Source organism: Malaclemys terrapin, chromosome 19 (genome assembly GCF_027887155.1).
Source record: "Malaclemys terrapin pileata isolate rMalTer1 chromosome 19, rMalTer1.hap1, whole genome shotgun sequence".
NCBI classification, from domain to species: domain Eukaryota; kingdom Metazoa; phylum Chordata; order Testudines; family Emydidae; genus Malaclemys; species Malaclemys terrapin.
In genome coordinates this window covers 22,828,924-22,849,363 of record NC_071523.1, presented here as the reverse complement: position 1 = coordinate 22,849,363, position 20,440 = coordinate 22,828,924, and the positions used below count along the sequence as shown (strand labels likewise).

Genomic DNA, 20,440 nt, shown 5'->3' with positions numbered 1-20,440 from the left:
TGCACGTTACCCAGAGTCACGGTTCTTCTGAGTAGGATGCAATTAATGGCCTTGCAAACTTGCATCAACACGATTCCAACGGTCGACTTTCCCACTCCAAACTGGTTTGTGACTGACCGGTAGCTGTCTGGAGTTGCCAGCTTCCAGATTGCAATAGCCACCCGCTTCTCTACTGGCAGGGCAGCTCTCAATCTCATGTCCTTGCGCCGCAGGGTGGGGGCAAGCTCCTCACACAGTCCCATGAAAGTGGCTTTTCTCATCCAAAAGTTCTGCAGCCACTGCTCGTCATCCCAGACTTCCATGACGATGTGATCCCACCACTCGGTGCTTGTTTCCCAAACCCAAAAGCGGCGTTCCACGGTGCTGAGCATGTCCGTGAATGCCACAAGCAATTTTGCGTCGTACGCATTACGCGTCTCGATAGCATCGTCGGAATCCTCACCCTCACTCTCACTGTCACTTTGGATCTTAAGGAATAGTTTGACAGCCAAATGTGACGTGCTGGCGAGACTCGACAGCATACGCCTCAACAGTTCGGACTCCATTTCCCGCAGACAGATCGCGCTGCACAGAAACCGCTGAAAGATGGCGCTAAAGGTGGACGGAAACAAAGGGATTTCTGGGATGCGAAGCAATGCATCACGGGGCATTGGGACAGGACCCAGAATCCCCTGCACACACGCCCCCTTCCCACAACCCACGGCGCCAGAATGGGAAAAGGTGCTCTGTGGGATAGCTGCCCATAATGCACCGCTCCCAATAGCGCTGCAATTGCCGTAAATGTGGCCACGATAGTGCGCTGGGCAGCTGTCAGTGTGGACAGACTGCAGCGCTTTCCCTACTCAGCTGCATGAAGTCAGGTTTAACTCACAGTGCTGTACATCTGCAAGTGTAGCCAAGGCCAAAACCTAAAAATCATGGTCCTAAATAAGGCACTGGATTTATAGCTTATTACAACAACCTGTAACCCGCTAGCCCACTCCCCCCCGTTTTTGTCCTATGACTGCAGATGTATTAACTGGCCACTTCACCTTGGTCTCTTACAATGTGCTAATTACTTGTGCTAAACAATCTGTTCCACCTTTGTTTAGTTGTGACATTCTGAGTTTCTCTCCCTGACCTGACAAAGAGCTTTGGGTAGCTCAAAAACCTCTCTCTTTCACCAACAGACGTAGGTCCAGTAAAAGATACTCCCTCACCCATCTTGCCTCTCCAAATGAGGAGACAGACTTCTCTAAAAAGCAGGTGACATTTCCACACCTTGCTCCCAAACAGTGGTCAGCGCACAGTCTCTCCTTAGGTAGTGTTTTTCCAACAAGGCTTTGTTCTGGCAGTGCTGCAGTGTGCTGCAGTGCAGTCCATGTCATTTCCTCCTCCTTCCCCATTTCCATGCAGAGCACGTACACTGCAGAGACTGAAACTACCTGACATCATTGAGCCAGCCCCTTCTCACCACATCTCTGTGTCAAACACAGCTATGTCTGTAACTTGCTAAGAGCCAGAGAGCCACATATTTGCTGCAGAGGTTAATGGCTTTCCACTGTCTGCATGTTTAACACCCTCCCTCTGGCCGTACAGCCAGCACCTTCATTTTATTAACTGCTCAATGAACAGTCTCATGAACATCATTCTAGCAGCATTTCTCTGAGCCTCCAATTCCAAATGGGAGAAAGTAACAGCCATTCAACACAGGAAAACATTTAAAAAGCAAAGCGTTGAAAGACTTAGCGCAGACAGCTTTGACAGATCACACTAGCTCCCTGCATGTAGCTGTACGGAAGGATTACGTCTAATCCTACAAACAACAACTGCATGAATCAACTGTTCAGGTGAAAGCTGGATCAGGTTATTCTGACCCTGAAGATCTCTCACTGTATTGGAGTTTCAACAGAAATGTATTTTTACATGACGGGTTTGTCAAAAATAGCAATGAGTGTCCTGGGCTTTTCTGCATGCAGCTAATTATCCTAGGTTCTACACTATTCCTCAAGAATTTATCCTGTGTCTTCTTAAAAAAAATGGATCCTAACCCACCCCTTTCCTGATCCGTCAGATAAGGATACTTGGCTCTTCCATATCTTTCATCTGCGGACTGCAAGCACTTTATAAAGGGGGAGGGCTGTCACGATCATTATCCCCATTATACAGATGGGGAAACAGACACAAAGAGAGGAAGTGGCTTTTCCCAGGTCTCACAGGGTATGTATACACCGCAACTGGACATCCGTGGGTGGCCTGCAGAGTAGGAGGGACCCAGAGCTTGGGCTCCAGCCTGAGCCCGTAAGTCTACACAGCAATGAGACAGCCCTGCGGTCTAAGCCATGGGTTTTTCTTTGTAGTGTAGACATATCCACAGACAGCAAGCGGCAATCTCTGTAATAGTATCCAGGTTTCCCAAGTGGCCTCTACTCAGATCTCTGGACAGTGCTCCACAGGGACACCCAACATTTGCACAGCTCAAGGCCACAGTTTGACTTATCAGGAGCCTGAAGTATGGATTGTAGAACTGTATCCTGATGAAGAAGTTACTCACCTTGTGCAGTGAGGATGGTTATTTGCGATGTCTCTCTCTATGGGTTCTCCACTGCAGGGGTGCTTGTGTCCCTGCACTGCTGATTGGAGAACTTTGGTAGCAGTGTCCGTTAAGCCTGCACATGCGCTGTCTGCTCTTGTGCCCCACCACGAAGCTAGTCAACATATGCAGACTAACCCCCCTCAGTTCCTTCTCTACAGCAGAGTCATTGACAAGAACTCTGAAGTAGAGAGGAGGAGGCTGGGTTGTGGAACACTCATAGGGGAACACATCTTGAAGAACCATCGTTACTACACAAGGTGAACAACTTCGTCTTGGAGTGGTGTCCCTATGGGTATTCCATTGTGGGTGACTCCCGAGCAGTATCCCTACTGGAGGGCTGGGGCTTCAGAGTCGGGTCAGTTACAGGTGACAGTACTGTGGAGCTGAAGATGGCATTGGAGGCGGAGTCCCCAGTGATCACATACTGCTCTGCGAAGGTGTGGACTGACAGCTGTCACCGTGCTACAGATTTCTGAGATAGGGACATTCTTGGAGAAGGCAACGAGGAGGGGATCGACCTCGTGGATTGTGCGCCAATACTCTCTAGAGAGGTCATATTGTGAACCTAATAACATTGCCTAATGCAGTTCGAGACCCACTTAGAGAGCCTCTGGGCTGATAGTGCTGTGCCCTTGGATCTTTCCATAAGAGAGAGGAAAAGCCTAGGAGACTTCCAGAAAGCCTTTGTCCTATCCAGGTAAAAAGCTAGGGCTCTCCTGACCTCTACTGTGTGTAATACAGCCTCCCTGTTGTCGCAGTGAGGCTTGGGGTAGAAAATTGGGAGGTGAATCAATTGGTTCATGTGGAACAGGGAGATTACATTTGGGATGAATTTTGGATGTAGCCTGAGCATAACCTTGTCCTGAGAGAATACTGTATAGGGGGATGTGCCATCAGAGCTGCTGTTTCTCCTGGCCGAGGTGATTGCTATTCTCTTTAGTGTCTCACCAGGGCTCTGGCTAGTTGTGTTCATCGATGGCTGCAAAATACTGGTTAGTTTGTTGCCAATTCAGAAACATTAAATTTCCTGAGTACAACAGGAAGTGGAATTAAACCTTCCAATAGCTCTAGGTCACTGGCAATATTGATATGAAACCATGTTAATTAGGTATCATTAACAGTTAACAGAGAACCATGGGTGCCATCCTCCACACAGTCATTTTTCCAGATGAATAATTTTGTCACTTAAATAGCCATAATGAAACTCCTACCTAGTGGAAATTTCAAAATGCCTTACTTGTAACGTCGTTGTAATCAGGCAGCAGGCTCATGTGGCCACAGACAGATTGAAATGGCTGGTTAAGAATCAAAGTTCCAGTACAGCCTGACCAACCTGCCGTGAAGGCTTCTTGCCTTCTGCAGTCTCAAAGGTCAGCAGCCCATCTCCCTCTGATTGTACGAACGCGGCACCCAGCTGCCCCGTTCTAGGAATCTCAGCACAGAAGGGTATAGCAATTCGCTGTTCTGCAAGGGAGGGTACCACTTATTTAAAAAAAAAAAAAAAAAAGTCAATGCAACAAGGGGAGGAGCACTTACACCAGTGATTTCCTCCTGACAACAGAAATGAAATGAAAGGCTGCTAACTCCCTACACTGGGATATGGCTGCAGTCGTGGTTGGAGGGACATCGTCAATATACCTAAGCAGAGCTTACCTGCCTTACAGGACATACGTTTCTTGTTTGTATTACATGGAGGATCATGTGTGTACTTTTGTTTTAGGAGCAGACAACTGACTCAAGAACCTTTGTGATAGCAGCCCCCGACATTCCATATCCTCAATGTACCCAAGATAGCCTAATGGAACTCACCATATTTCTAATTATAGCATAAAATAAGAACACAAGAACAACCATGCTGGATCCGACCAACGGTCCATCTAGCCCAGTATCCTGTCTACTGACAGTAGCTGGAGCCAGATGCTTGAGAGGAAATGAACAGAGCAGGGTAAATATCAAGTGATCCATCCCCTGATGTCCAGTCCCCGCTGCTGGCAGTCAGAGGCTTAGGGATGCCTAGAGAATGGGGTTGTGTCCCTGACCATCTTGGATAACAGCCACTGATGGACCATCCTCCACGAACTTATCAAATTCTTTTTTGAACCCAGTAATAAAATATAAAATATTTAAAATAGAAATCTAGATTTCTACAAGTTTTACCTTTAATGCATCTCTGCAACCTCAATCTCACTGACAATTTTAAAAGAAGATTGGGTTCAGGAAGATGACACACACCAGAAAGTCTCACCTCACATGTTTGAATAAGCTGACCACTTTGCCAGACCGGTGCTGCTTCCTGCAATTTGGAAGCTGCATTAAAAAAAAAAAAAAAAAAAGGAAGGGTGATGCTGTACCCCTAAATGATACATTTTATCCCAGTTCTGCAGGGGCCTAACAAATCTGTGAGATCTCATGTAATATATTGTACAGGACAATATGCAAACCCTAGGCACCACGATAACGATAGTTCCTCTTAACTTTGAACTACTTTGATTGTGGCAGTTTGTCTCACAACTTCACTAGTTCTTTGTTATAAACACAGTTCATCCAATGTTACATGTAACAATAATAGCATCACCATGGGAAACGCAATATGCACAGATTCTATACCACAGAAATGGATGTTTAAGTGTTTTTCTTTCCTCTTTAATGTCTTCAAGTTGAACAGGTTCAGGAAAAGGCAAAGTTTCCACAGATAATAAGCAGTAGCAAGTATGCATTCACTGAAAGATGCCAAGAGCAGGGCCGGCTCCAGGCACCAGCTTGGCAAGCAGGTGCTTGGGGCGGCCACTCCGGAGAGGGGCGGCAGATCCAGCTATTCGGCGGACGGTCCCTCACTCCCGCTCGGAGCGAAGGACCTTCCGCCGAATTGCCGCCGCAGATCGCGATCGTGGCTTTTTTTTTTTTTTTTTGGCTGCTTGGGGCGGCCAAAACCCTGGAGCCGGCCCTGGCCAAGAGAACACATTGCTTTGGGTAAAGAGCTCTGCCCTGCTCATTGTAACTAACCAGACATAACTTTTTCTCTCCTTGTAGCTAATTTAGCTTTAAACCAGTGTATTTCTCAACCATTTTAAACTTTTCTAGATGTAAAAAAGGTAGTTATAATAGCACCTATTAAAAATCAGGAAAATAGAAAACATCACATTTTCTGCTCATACAGGTTCTTTTATTTATTGATGACCCAAGTACTGAAGATTTGTTTGGCAGACTTCCAAATGTTTGGGACACAGATGTATCTGTTTTTGTACTGTATCAAATACAACCGAGACCCATAAATAAATAAATAAATAAATGCATACATACATAATCCCAACAAGAAAAAAAATTCCCCAGAGCCACAGCACATCTTTTGGGCAACTGATTTCAATCTTAATCTTCACAATGGACACAGGAAAATATAAGATAGTTGGAGGGAAGTCCCAAAAGATGATAAAAACTGGTCCTGTTCTGCTGACCCTTCAGATACAGTTGTGAGACATTTAGTCAAAATATTATCAAGCAGAGAGAAGCAACAGCATTGGATGCAAAGGAGTTAAGCAGTAATGCTCAATCATTAGGCATTTTATTTGGAGCTCTGATGAAAACCTTTACTGTCCCGCCTCCCCTCCAAAAAAAAAAAAAAATCAATGCTGTGAAGCACAAATACAAACACGGGAGAGAGAGAGAGTCAAAGTTAAAAACAATTTTGTCAAAATTTAACATAATGTATCCTGCATTTCTTCATGAGTGACGCCGCCTGACAGGATCTGCCACAACACTTTGCATCACTCCAGAAGCTCAAGTCCACCAATCCTGTGCTATTTCCTATTTTGCTATTAAAAACCTCTCCTGTCTTCCTCACTTCAGAGGTTTCTGTATAGTTGCCTGCTCAGTGAGCACTAAGAACTTGGAGACCATGCTCAGGTCTGTTATATTCATGCAATATCACAGGACTAAACATCTCACAGTACAAAAACCCAACAGCGCACACATTAAACTGATAAGTGAAGCTATGTGTTTATTATATCACTATGCAGTCCTGAGTATAGCTACTCAGGCCCAGTGTGCAAGAGACTTACCTGGGCAGCCATGTATCTCTTTGAGAACACAGCAAAGGCAGGCAGGCACAGGCTTGATAGCTAACACTCCCCAAGCCTCTTTAGTGCATCCTAGGTCTTAGTTTTTGGACTTTAAACTTTTTAGTCTTTTAACAAACGCAAACTGAGTTCTTCCACTGCTCTCACCCATCTCAATGAGACATCTGGCTAAACTTTTGCAAGAGAAGCAAGGAACTTGATATATTTTCTGAAATCTGAAGATACACAACAGTCAGAGTCCTAAAAGACCTATTCTCCGACCTCTCCACTTTGTGTGGGAAACGGCACTGGCATACCAAGTTCTCCTTTGTCAAATCTGTTCTCACTGTGGTTTATCATTCTTTTGGAAAAACTAGAGCAGATTACAGATTATAAAATCCCACAAAGTTCTCTGACAGGGATGATTTACTCTCAAAGTCTTGGCATATATAAGAGAGCTCCTTGCAGGCTTAACAGTACTGCAGAGCAATATATGCACTTATGTTTAAAGTAAACCTCAATGGAAAATGATGAGAACAATTACATTTTGTATCTTCCCTGTCTGAGCCTCCCAAAAACTCAAATAAATCTGTGCTCTCTCTCTCTGGTCCAATAAAGTCTTGTGCTCTCAGCATCCCACATGGGTATTGTTTCCATCACACCATATTCTAAGTTTCACTGGTTATAACTATGTTTGGCAGAATTTGATTTTTTTTTTAAATAATTTCGATGGCTACAGATGTTTATTTTTAATCGTTTTTTCAATTTTTATCAATTTAAATTTTCAGAATTGCAGGAAGTGATGGGAGAGGGAGTCAGACAATTGGGGACGGGGTGTCAGACTATAATTATGTAATGACAGTAACCACTGCGATTCAAAAAGTTAAAGCTTTATAACAAACAGTTAAAACACAAATTGTCAACATCACATGTCAATATACACATAGTAAATAGCCTTAAATCAAAATCTAGTAAGTTCTCAAGTAGAATTTTTCTTACTTGGCCTAGCTGTACATTTCAATTATCATCAGTGGAAATTGGTCGGTTTGTATGTGAACAGTGAAAGAGACATTGCTCGGATGATTTAGTTGGTGTTGGTCCTGCTTTGAGCAGGGGACTGGACTAGATGACCTCCTGAGGTCTCTTCCAACCCTGATATTCCATGATTCTATGACATTTCTCAACATTTACAGATTAAAACTGAATCCTTCCAAGCCACACCGCCACAGCCTTGCAACATGCGTGTCCCTTCCTGGTCCTCTTTCCTTTTGGGCTTGGTTCCAGGCAGGGGAATTTTAGCATGTTCTCTTTCTTATGAGTGAATGCCAGGGTTCATTCTCTCTCTGGATCACAGGGTCTCCTGTCTAGTTAGGGATTCAGCAGTTTCAGTCAACATGTAATTGAGTCCCTATTTGGGATACCAGTTGTTTATCCAAGGTATTTAAGCTATCACCCTGGTATCTAAATGCGGAGGTGGTACCCATTTTCTAAAATAAATAAAACTGAAATGGGGTCAGTTCCCTTCATCTCCTCATAGACCCCCGTGCTGGACACTGCTAGCTCTCCCGTTTTTTCTGGAAGTTTAGTCTCTCTGCTGAAGCATTTATTTTCTTTAACCTTAGACAAAAGTGGTTTGAAATTACTTTCCATTATTTCTTAGTATTGTCACCAGGCCTAGGCATTGGCTACACTGGCAATTCACAGCGCTGCACTTGCTGCGCTCAGGGGTGTGAAAAAACACACCCCCCCCCGAGCGCAGCGACTGCAGCGCTGTAAAGCGCCAGTGTAATCAGCGCCTGCAGCACTGCACGCTCGCTCGCAGCACTGCAAGCTATTCCCCTCGGAGAGGTGGAGTACTTGCAGCGCTGCGAGAGAGCTCTTGCAGCGCTGGCGGCGCGACTACACTCGCGCTTCACAGCGCTGCCGCGGCAGCGCTGTGAATCCGCGAGTGTAGCCAAGGCCCTAGTGGCCCATTGTGCTAGGTGTTGTAAATATACACAATGAGAGACAGTCCTGCCCGAAAGAGCTTATCACTGACAGCTTGTTTATCTGCTGGAAACCGAAATGTGTCTGGTTTCAGAGTGGCAGCCGTGTTCGTCTGTATCAGTAAAAACAACGAGGAGTCCTTGTGGCACCTTAGAGACTAAGCTTTCATGGGATATGACCCACTTTGTCAGCTGCATGGAGTGGAAAATACAGTAAGGAATAAATATACAGCACATGAAAAGATGGGGGTTGCCTTACCAACTGGGGGGTCAGTGCTAACGAGGCCAATTCAATTAGGGTGGATATGACCCATTCTCAACAGTTGACAAGAAGGGGTGAATAACAACAGAGGGAAAATTATTTTTTGTAGTGACCCAGCCACTCCGAGTCTTTATTCAGGCCTAATTTGATGGTGTCAAGTTTGCAAATTAATTCCAGTTCTGCAGTTTCTCGTTGAAGCCTGTTTTTGAAGTTTTGTTGTTGAAGAATGGTGACTTTTAAGTCTGTTATTGAGTGTCCAGGGAGACTGAAGTGCTCTACTACTAGTTTTTGAAGGTTACAATTCTTGATGCCTGATTTGTATCCATTTATTCTTTTGCGTAGAGACTGTCCGGTTTGGCCAATGTACATGGCAGATACATCCCAATGTATCCGAGATCCTTGGGGAGTTCTGACACCATATGCCTGCTCTTTTCATGCATTTTCATCCCTTCTCACTACATTCTTTGTTGGACTCTAGATATCCTGAAGGCAAGTGCTTAACTCTTGGATCAAATACACACTTTGGAGCTGAACTCTACAAGATGCTGAACTGTTTCTGCTCCTATTGTCTCTAATGGGAGTTTGAGGCACTTAACACGTCACAGGATTGAGCCTTTGGTGAATAAATGTAGTTCTAGGAGAATGAGGCCAAAAAACCGGACCTGGAGAATGCAGTGAAACTTGCCTCACTGGAACTTCTTAGTAGGTGGGCAGTTCCTTTCGCACTAGAAGGTGCTCTAGAAATGTGACCCCGTAGCCAGGTGAGGCTGTGCAGGTATTTTACAGAAATAATCTAAACTTCACCATTAGACAGTAAATATATAATGACCTATTTCTTCTGCTGTCGAGCATGATAAGAGAATCTTGTTTTTTGATTCAGAAGAGAACAGGGCCGTCCTTAGGATTTATGGGGCCCTACGAAGCATCAGAGATTTATTTCCAAAAACTTTGTAGTAAGAGAGAGTCAGCTGTCTTGCTGAATACAACATTAAATATTATGGAATACATGATGCAATTCTTCTCTGTTTTACATTTCCTTAATCAGTATTTCTAAGCTGATTTTATATTTTAAATGTATTCTTAAGCCTTCATAAAGTAATCATTCCAGCTTACTTCATATTTAACTCACTGAAACAAAGACATTATTTTAAATTAATCAGTCACAGAGGTTTAGTGTGTTCATAACAATGTTCATTGCTTTTAGAAAAAGGGAAACTAATTTACTTTGTGTGATCTCCATAACAATAAACATGTTTATGAAATTTCACCAACTTCAAAAAAGTTTCCAAAGATTTTAGGCATAACAAAGGATTTTATATCTTACTAAGGTACTGATTTTGCTGGAGGGTTCTCTTAAAACTAGTTCATCAGATAGTCAGAAGTAAAGAAAGGGAACTCTTTGTCCAGCTATCTGGAAGGAAAGGGGCGTTGTCCCTTTAAGGGCTCCCTTCAACCGGGCGGGGGAGAGGTGAAAGGAGAAAGGGATGGACAGAAAGGACAGGAAGACTTTGGAAGCAAATTTTTTTACTATAGTAATTAAAATTAAAATGTGTATTTTAGATAAGGGTGGTCTTTTGAAGGATTTATTTTAAAAAAAATATATGTCTGAAGATCCAAGCATTTAAGGCTAAAGATGATTGTGCATCTAAAAATCGATGCAAGAATTTTTTAAGAGATGTGATTTTATGATTTTCACCAACTCACTAATGAAATATTTTTAAAGCAAATTTTAAACTAAGGTCCTGTAGACTAATATGTTCTGAGTAAATATTACAGTCATGCACAACTGTTTTTGTCAGTAAATTCAGAAACTGACAGTACATACCTGGGATTTGGCAAATGGCTTCATTACCACTTGAATGGCTCTTTAACAGTTTCAATGTTGTGCTAATAGGTCTGGCAGGCTTTTTCATTTTTAAGTTACTAGATCCCCTCCAGAGTAAGGGCTTGTCTACACTGGCAATTTACAGCGCTGCAACTTTCTCACTCAAGGGTGTGAAAAGACACCTCTGGTGCAGTGACCACACAAGCCAGTTTAAAGAGCTGCAGTAAGGTATCAGGTAAGATGGTGAAAGTACATTTACTGTCAAACTGCCTATTCCAATGCCTGAAAAGAACTGGTCACATCCTTCCTGTTTGCAGGTACCCCTGCATTAAAGGTAGCTAAAACACTTTAAAAACTTTTCTAATGCTACTCTTCCATTTAAAAGCAATTGCTGTAGTTGCTACAGGGATTCTGTGGAACTGTGAACTGGATGAGGGTTGGCCGATAGACACTCATTAAGATATGATCCATGTTATGAAGAAGGTTGAGAATGGGAAATGACTGCCTAGGAAGGAGTACTGCAGAAAGGGATCTGGGGATCACAGTGGATCACAAGTTAAATATGAGTGAACAGTGTGACACTGTTGCAAAAAAAAAGCAAACATTATTCTGAGATGTATTATCAGGACTGTTGTAAGCAAGACACGAGAAGTAATTCTTCCGTTCTACTCCGCACTGATTAGTCTTCAACTGGAGTATTGTGTCCAGTTCTGGGTGCCACATTTCAGGAAAGATGTGGACAAATTGAAAAAAGTCCAGAGAAGAGCAACAAAAATTATTAAAGATCTAGAAAACATGACCTATGAGGGAAGATTGAAAAAAATTGGGTTTGTTTAGTCTGGAGAAGAGAAGACAGAGTGGACATAACAGTTTTCAAGTACATAAAAGGTTGTTACTAGGAGGAGGAAGAAAAATTGTTCTTGTTAACCTCTGAGGATAGGACAAGAAGAAGTGGGCTTAAATTGCAGCAAGGGCGGTTTAGATTGTACATTAGGAAAAACTGTCAGAGTGGTTAAGCAATGGAATAAATTGCCTAGGGAGGTTGTGGAATCTGCATCACTGAGATTTTTAAGAGCAGGTTAGACAAACACCTGTCAGGGATGGTCTAGATCAGTGCTTCTCAAAGCCGGTCCACTGCTTGTTCAGGGAAAGCCCCTGGTGGGCCGGGCTCATTTGTTTACCTGCCGCGTCCGCAGGTTCGGCCGATCACAGCTCCCACTGGCCGCGGTTCGCTGCTCCAGGCTAACGGGGGCTGCAGGAAGGGGCACGGGCCGAGGGACATGCTGGCCGCCCTTCCCGCAGCCCCCATTGGCCTGGAGCGGCGAACCGCGGCCACTGGGAGCGGCGATCAGCCAAACCTGCGGACGCAGCAGGTAAACAAACCAGCCCAGACCGCCAGGGGCTTTCCCTGCACAAGTGGCAGCCTGACTTTGAGAAGCATTGATCTAGAGAATACTTAGTCCTGCCATGAGTGCAGGGGACTGGACTAGATGACCTCTTGAAGCTCCTTCCAGTCCTATGAGTCTATGAATCTATGTCTCACTCACCTGCACTGGAAGAAAGAGCTGCTGGGATTGAATAATGCAACATTCTAAGTATGCTATTTCTGTCCTGAAGGCTACCTATAATTTCATTAAAAAAAATGAGGAAACCTTCTGCAGTTCCTCTCAAACCAGAAGCTATGAAACAGCACTTTGTACAAATTAAGGTACAGGCACCACTCCTCCTGATGGGAGCTTGGATTATTAGAATCGACAGTTTTCCACAGGAGAATCTCTCAGGTTTGAGGTTCAACCATCACAAAAATGTAAAGGGAACACTGCTGCCAACTAGCAACTCAAATGCTCGTGTTCAAATTCTGCAGCCAAAGGAACCTACCAGTGGTAACTGGGGTTTGATCACAGAACCATTCTTTTATGGACATAAGAATTTTCCCCCCCCTGTTTTCCGGAAACTAATAAAGCAAACAGGTCAAGACATGCAGCATTAGATCATCTAATACACACTTGTGGCCAATGCAGGACAGTTATAACTTAGAGAATTTTTTTCACTTGACCAGAGCTCAGAGATACTACTCAGTCCAATGCAGGACAGTTTACTACAATATTACTCAGTCTTTGCTCCTATAATATAGATAGGGCCCTACCAAATTCACAGCTATGAAAAACACATGACAGATGGTGAAATCTGGTCTTCACTGTGAAATCTGCTGGGGAGGGGCAGGACCAGGGGCACGCCAGCTAGGGCTCCTACCATGTGCCGGGCTCCAGCTGCTAATCCTGACTTCCTCTTCTCCTGCAGTGGCCACTCTCTGGGCCAGGTCAGACCCACCTCTGGGAACCTCCCTGGGCTGTAAGCAGCTCTGTGGCTACTGCCTGTACAGTGACCCCCCCTCCCACTTCTACAAAGGTTTGTCACCCTTGCCCTCAGCTCTGCCCGCCCCAGCTCTGGGTCCAGTGCACAGGCATTTAAAGTGCCTTGGACTGGCTGGACGGTGGGGGACCACAGCACCCCCTGGCCACAAGGCCCTGGGCGGTCACCCGCTCGTAAGGCCGGCCCTGCTCCTGCCCAAAAAGGAATAACCCCGTATACCATGCCCCGCTTCTCTCTGGCTGTCCAGCTCTGAAGGCAGCTCCTCCATCAGCAGCAGCACAGAAGGGTGCAATAACGTGACCTCCCCCACAACACTCTTTTGATCAGGACCCCATGGCTATAACCATGAAATTTCAGATGTAAATACCTGCAACTCTGAAACTGAGGATTTTTAAAAGCCTATGACCATGAAATTGATCAAAATAGACCGTGAATTTGGTAGGGCCCTAATGATAGATTACCCTGCAATTTATCTTAAAAGACTTGCAAAACACTTCTATACAGTCATACGATCCCTGTGAATTCTATCTGGACGGACTGTCCTTGAGGAATTCTCTCTGGAGGAACAAATGCTTGTGAAGAGAACAGTAGCAATAGTGTTAGCACAATATTAGTATCACCAGGTCTTATGCAAAAGAATTTAACAAGACCGAATTAGGGATACCAATAGGATAATACTAATAGTTAATGAACAGTTTTCACAAGTATTTGCTCCTCTGGACAGTATTCCCCAGCATCACACAGAATAAATTTAGATGGATTCTGTACTTCAGATTCTAAGATCTGAGCGAACCTCCAACTGTCAACATGTCTGGATAGGTATATAAATCTAAGTGTAGAAATGCCTTGGGGCACATGTGCACATCCCTTTACAACTGGGAACTGTAGTTGTAGGTCACCTGCTCCTAGTCATGTGCCTAACAGGAATTTTCATATATGGCTTTTCTGCGTCTTAGGGTATGTCTACACTGCAATTGGCCATCGGCGGCTGGACTCCAGCAGGGCTGTTTAATTGAGATGTAGACAATCCGGGTTGGCTGCAGCCTGAGCTCTGGGACCCTCCCACCTTTCAGGGTCCTAGAGACTGGTCTCCAGACCAAGCCCAGACATCTACACTGCAGTTAAACAGCTCCACAGCCCAAGCCCCATGAGTCTGAGTCAGCTAGCCCAGGCCAGCCAGCTTTTAATTGCAGGGTAGACATAGCCTTAGGTATGTCACACTGCAAGTGAAGGTGTGACTGCAGAGTGAGTAGGCACACCCACTAGCATGGGTAACAGTAGTAGTGAACATGTAGCAGCATGGACTTCTGTGTGGGCTAGCTGCCCCAGTACAGCCCTGCTGAGGAGCCATGGTACCGTACATACTCGGGTTGCTAGTCTGTAGCGGCAGAGGCTACAGCACAAGCTAGCAACCCAAGTACGTACGCAGGTTCCTTGGTGGAGCTGTACTGGAGTGGCTAGCCCACGCTGAAGTCTTGCTGCCATATCCTCATTAATCTAGCTACTGGGGGTATCAAAGCAAAGCTAGCTTACTCCTGCTATAATCACACCTTCCTTTGCTGGACAGACATACCTTTCGGAAGGGGAGCAGACAGAACCGACTCAGGATCAGGGAAGGGACTCTACACTTGTCAAACACAAGGCCTGAGAGGAGGGAGAAGCCTTGTCTCCAGTGCTCTACAGACCTTCCCAACTAAGGGCTGGACGTGGTCCTAGGGGCCGCGAGACTGTTTGGGTTAATTTGTTTTGAATCTTAGGTTCTAAGTTAACAACCTATGCTGATAAAATCTGCAGATGAGACCAAACTGGGAGGGGTTGCAAGTACTTTGGAGGACAGGTTTAAAATTCATGACAAATTGGAGAATTGGTCTGAATTCAGCAAGATGAAAATTCAATAAAGACAAATGCAAAGTACTTCACCTAGAAAGGAAAAATCAAATGCACAACTACAAAATGGGGAATAACTGTCTAGGTGGTAGTACTGCTGAAAAGAGTCTGGGGGTTATAGTGGACCACAAACTGAATAGGAGTCGTCAATGTGATGCAATTGCAAAAAAGGCTAATATGATTCTGGGGCGTATTAACAGGAGTGTTGTATGTAAGACACAGGATGTAATTGTCCCATTCTACTCAGCACTGGTGAGGTCCCAGTTGGAATATCATGTCCAATTCTGGGCATCACAATTTAGGAAGAATGTGGACAAACTGAAAAGAGTCCAAAGGTGAGCAACAAAAAAGATAAAAGGTTTAGAAAACCTCACCTACGAGGAAAGATTGAAAAAACTGGACATGTTTAGTCATGAGAAAAAAAGACAGAGGGGCAACCTGATAACCGTCTTCCAATATTTTAATGGGCTGTTATGAAGAGGACAGTGAACAATTGTTCTCCATGTCCACTGAAGGTAGGACAAGTAGGAATGGGCTTAGTCTGCATTGCAACAAGGGACATTTAGGTTAGCTATTAGGAAAAACTTTCTAACTATAAAAGTAATTCTGGAAAAGCTTCCAAGAAAGGTTGTGGAATCCTCATCATTGGAGGTTTTTAAGAACAGGTTGGACAAAAAACCTGTCAGGGATGGTCTAGGTCTACTTGGTCCTGCCTCAGTGCAGGGGGCTGGACTTAATGACCCTCAAGGTCCCTCCCAACCCTATATTTCTATGATTCTATGAAAAGCCCTGGGCAAAGGAACTGGAACTCAGCCATTGTCTGGAGTGTGATGGTCAGCCCATCAGCTTACACCACATAATGAAGAGAAGTTTAGTTGTGCTGTTCATAGCTGCTGTAAGCAGGTACCTGCTACAGCTTCAACCTATTTACACCTTAAAGCACTAATGCTCAGATTTTAGGAGTTGCTGCACTCAAAGATGCAAGGCCTAGCTGGTTTAGGAACCTAAATCTCATTATCAAAAGGGATTTAGGCACTTGGGAGCCTAAATACTATCAACTGTCGACTTCTTAAAATGAGATTTAGGCTCCTAAATCTGCTAGGAGTTGCGACACTGAGTGCAGTAATGCCTAAATACCTTTACAGATCTGTGCCTACGACTAGAAGGAGCGGATTGACTATTCAGTGAAAACAAAACTGTGGCTGCCTACTATTTCAGGAGGATGGTAAAACCAGCACAAATTCAGAGGCTGTAGGTCTGTGTCTTATTAGGAGACTTCTCCATATTCAGCTTGTAGCTTTGATAAACATTTATATTTTAGTGTACCAAACAGTGTGAGGGATATTACTCATCCCTATCCTTTTAGTGCTTTGAATGTTTCTAGAGCATAATATTCAAGCACTAACTTTTTATACTTTGAAATATTTTGGAAAGGATTGAATAATCCGTTATATAAAATAATCTGTTTAACACCAAAAGCTGATGTTTGCATTGGGTAACAGAGCCTGAGAGGAAGTTTGCCCTGAATTTATTATAGGCTGAAAGAGTCTAAACTCCTTGGTGAAAGTCAATGGGACCAGGATTTCATCTCTTATTTACAGATTTCAATTTAAGTTTTCCAGAGCACTCAACTCAGTTATTTACATTTGCAGGGAGCTTTCTTTTGTGTATTAGGCTGTTGCGTGATTGTCCTGGCAGCCCCACACAGCTACAGGTGCTCAGTCTTCTCCTCCAGGGCTCTTTATTTCACATCAGGGCCCATGGGTGCAACAGTAATATAAATATTTAAATCAGGAGTCCTATATGCAGTTTTACACCTGACAAAGTTTACCAACTAACTTCTACAATATGTTGTGTGAAATCACTAAAATATTTTGACCAATTTTTCTATTAATCTCTTGAAATTTAAGCCTCATTCTCAAATGGAAGTGGTTTGTAAGGAGCAATTTTATTAGAGGGAAATCCCAAATTTCTAGCTCTATTCAGTGCATGTCTTAAAATCCTAAAAGCAATTAAAATAAATTGTGTAGCTCTATATTTATTGGTGAAAGGGAATATTTTCTACGAATTTTGTACAAGTTTCACAAAGTATAAATATTCAATGAACAATATCAACAGACAAAAACACCAAAGTAGGATGGAGTCCTTTAAAAATGTGAGACCAGCAGTGACTCAACAAAACGGCAAGGGGCAGGCCTGGAAAAAATATTTAAAATATACACGAGGTTTCCTTATTCCTCCTATTCATGCAAAAGAAGAACACAGATGCTCATGGTTACCCAACATCATTTGACACTGAAGTTCTCTTGTACAATTTTTGTTTTCTTACACAAATGCAATGAGAACATGATAAATACTTGCCTCCTTCCAGAGATGGTCTTTGTTTATTATTCAAAATAATATAAAGGAGATTGCAAACACAGAGTCTCTCTATCTCTCCCTGTACAAATTTTGTTCTAATTTTGGTAAACTAATACATTAAACTACTTCAGAACATCGTTCCAATACACACACACCCCTAATATGAAAAACACAAATGCTGTCAGCTAAACACCTCAAAATTCAGCAGACTCTTAAGCAGCATTAAACAAAAAACAGACAAAATGTCTGAATGCACCATCATGTATTCAGGATTCATTCATGCACCCAAAAAAGCCATTAAAGTGCTACACATTTAAATGTAGTGAAAACACTAATTTCATTATTTCAAACTTTAGCATCGCTATATAAACAAAAATGATACAAACTACTAAACATATAGGGGGCATGTCTTAGTGACTACTGGATGTCTCCCATACTGGTGTTTGAGGCAGCTTTTTCTAGCTTATATTATTTAAATAAGAACCCATATCAAATAACATAGCAAGTTAAAAGTATTTAAATAATGTGTGTTCCCTAATAAAGTGATCTGTAGCAGCATTTCTAGTTCAGGATGAAAGCTTCAGTTCCGTTTGTGATTGTGGGTAAGGAAATATTCTTAAAGACAAGAGCCCAAGGGCATTCCCACAACAAATGTGTTGGGGAAATACTGGCAACTTAAAAAGGAATCAAAAATGCAAGAGGACTAATACTGAACAACTGAACTTAAAAGCTACATGGTACAATCTGAGAATGAATACATTACTTAGAGTTGTATAGCTTCACCTATGGTCCCACAACACAGTTCGTTTGTATTTCAGCTCTCGCTGGTAATTTAACTTGGATACCAAACATGTCACTGTTGCTATACACAGATAGCTATAGAGATCAAGTTTATTTTCTTTTCAGACAGACCAGTACCTTAGATGAGACTTTTTAAACACCCTTCGGTTATATCCTTAACTACCCCACAGGGAGTCCACCACAACGGAACTAAGCCAGCGCCACCATCCCGGGGAGGTTTCCAGAGGCGGGCGGATGGGGCAGCCCCTACCCCGTCTGTCTGCCCCGCACCGCCGCCCCACGACTTTCCTCCCCGTTAAAATGCCGGGCCGGGGACCAGGGCGCGGGGCAACGCCCCGTCGGGAGCTGTGACCCCTGCTGTCCCCCCCACACACACCCACACAACCACACACACACACACACACACACGACAAACCCGCACACGGACGCCACACGGGGAGCGCGCGGCGGCCTCAGCTTCGCGGCGTCTCATGGCGGGGGGGCGACGAGCGCCTGAAGCCGCGACAGCCCGAACCCGCCCCCGCCCCCCGGCCCCACGCTCACGTGCGCAGCTCAGGCCAATCAGGAGCGGGAATGATGACATCACCTCGCCGTGTTTACAGTCGGGCTGAACCCGGGGCCACGGTGAGAGGCCGGGCCGGGGGCTCCCGAGCTCCGCCGCCCGCCAGCGCAGGGGCCGGTGTCCAGCCCGGGGAGGGGAGCGGCTCGGCCCGGCCCGGCCCGGCGGGGGAAACGCGCCACGACGCGGGGAAGTTTGAGGGAAGCGCGTGGTACGAACCTGCCGCGGCAGGGCAGTGACCGCTCCCGGGATCGGGGCCCCGCCGCCCGCCCGGCCCCGGCCCTTCCCCGAGCCCCCTGCGGGGCCGAGCCCCGGGACGCTGCTGCGGCCACTCGGGCGGCGCCGCGCGTGTTTCGCGTCCCGCGCAACAAGTGGGTCCCGGCCCCGAGCCCCGATCCCCGGCGCGGCCCCCGCGGGTCCGGGGTCTCCCACGAGACTCAAACCCGGGTCCGTCTAACGCCCCCGCGGCCCCGGGACAGGCCCCGGCACGCGGCAAAACGGGGCGTAGGGACCAACGATCGCCCGGCCCCGCGCAACTCACTCGCCCCGCGCGCCGGGCTCCATCCCCCGCTCCCCGCTCCGGCTCCCCCGCGCCCGGCGAGACACAGGGCTCCGGGTCCCTCCGACCGACCGGCTGGCGGCTGCAGGAGCCGCGCCGAGCGCACCTACCTCCGGGAGCAGCCGCGGCGGGGCTGGGGAGGGGCGCGCTGCTCCCCCCGCTGCACCAGCCCTGCCGCAGAGCCCCGCGCTGCCCCCGCCCCGCACCTCCGGCCCGCGCCGCGCCGCGCCGCGCGGAGCCGCCGGCAGCCCCATGCCCGGCCGCCGCGCACGTGTCCAGGTAAACACCCCCCCCGGCCGCCCCCGCCGCGAGCCCGCAATGCAGCCGCCCGGGCCCGCCCGCATTATGACAAACCCTGGCCGTGGCGCCGGGGGGCTTCCCGCACCCGCCGTTACCTCCCGCACGCCCTGCCCGCCCCCCTCCCGTCCGTACCCCACCCCGCCCCTCCACAGCCCCTGCCTGCAGCTCCCAAACCCCGCACCCGCCGCTACCTCCCGCAGCCCTGCCCGCCCCCCTCCCGTCCGTACCCCACCCCGCCCCTCCACAGCCCCTGCCTGCAACCCCCAAACCCCGCACCCGCCGCTACCTCCCGCAGCCCTGCCCGCCCCCCTCCCGTCCGTACCCCACCCCGCCCCTCCACAGCCCCTGCCTGCAACCCCCAAACCCCGCACCCGCCGCTACCTCCCGCACGCCCTGCCCGCCCCCCTCCCGTCCGTACCCCACCCCGCCCCTCCACAGCCCCTGCCTGCAGCTCCCAAACCCCGCACCCCCCGCTGCCCCCTCTCCGCACCGCCAGGACAAGCTGGGCCAGGGGCCAGCCCAGCGCCCCCGGGACTCCCCGCCCTGCTCTGGCTGGGCACATGGCGCTATGTCTACACTGCCAGGAAAGCGTGTTTGTAAGGGGCTGGCTAAGCCACCATCGGCAACTCCAGAGGTGCTGGAAGGAGGGGTGCTGGGGCCGCACCCCCTGGCTTGAAGTGGTTTCCATTAGATAAGGGGTTTACAGGTTGGTTCAAGGGCTCTCAGCTTCCCCCCCCCCCCCCCCCAATAGAAACTGTTCCAGCACCTCTGGGCAACTCCTTAACATGGCAGCAAGAAGGTAACCCAGTTTTCACTCAAATTCAGCTGCAGGCTCTCCTATAGTATAGGCCAGGGGTGTCTAAACATACTGGCCCTTGGAGCCTCCTATGACAATCTTTAG

At 46.5% G+C, this 20,440-nt stretch overlaps 1 protein-coding gene across 8 annotated transcripts in view; it reads right to left on the bottom strand.

Moving 5' to 3' along the window:
* Positions 1 to 20,440, bottom strand: part of CAMTA1 (calmodulin binding transcription activator 1) — a 668,552-nt gene that overhangs the window by 57,654 nt on the left and 590,458 nt on the right. The window contains exon 1 of one of the 8 annotated variants that reach the window (XM_054008963.1): positions 18,537 to 18,626. The exons of the other annotated variants lie outside the window; for them this stretch is intronic. The gene's annotated coding sequence lies outside the window, so the exon portion shown is untranslated. Of the gene's footprint in view, positions 1 to 18,536; positions 18,627 to 20,440 lie in introns of those variants that run through there. 8 annotated transcript variants of the gene reach the window in all.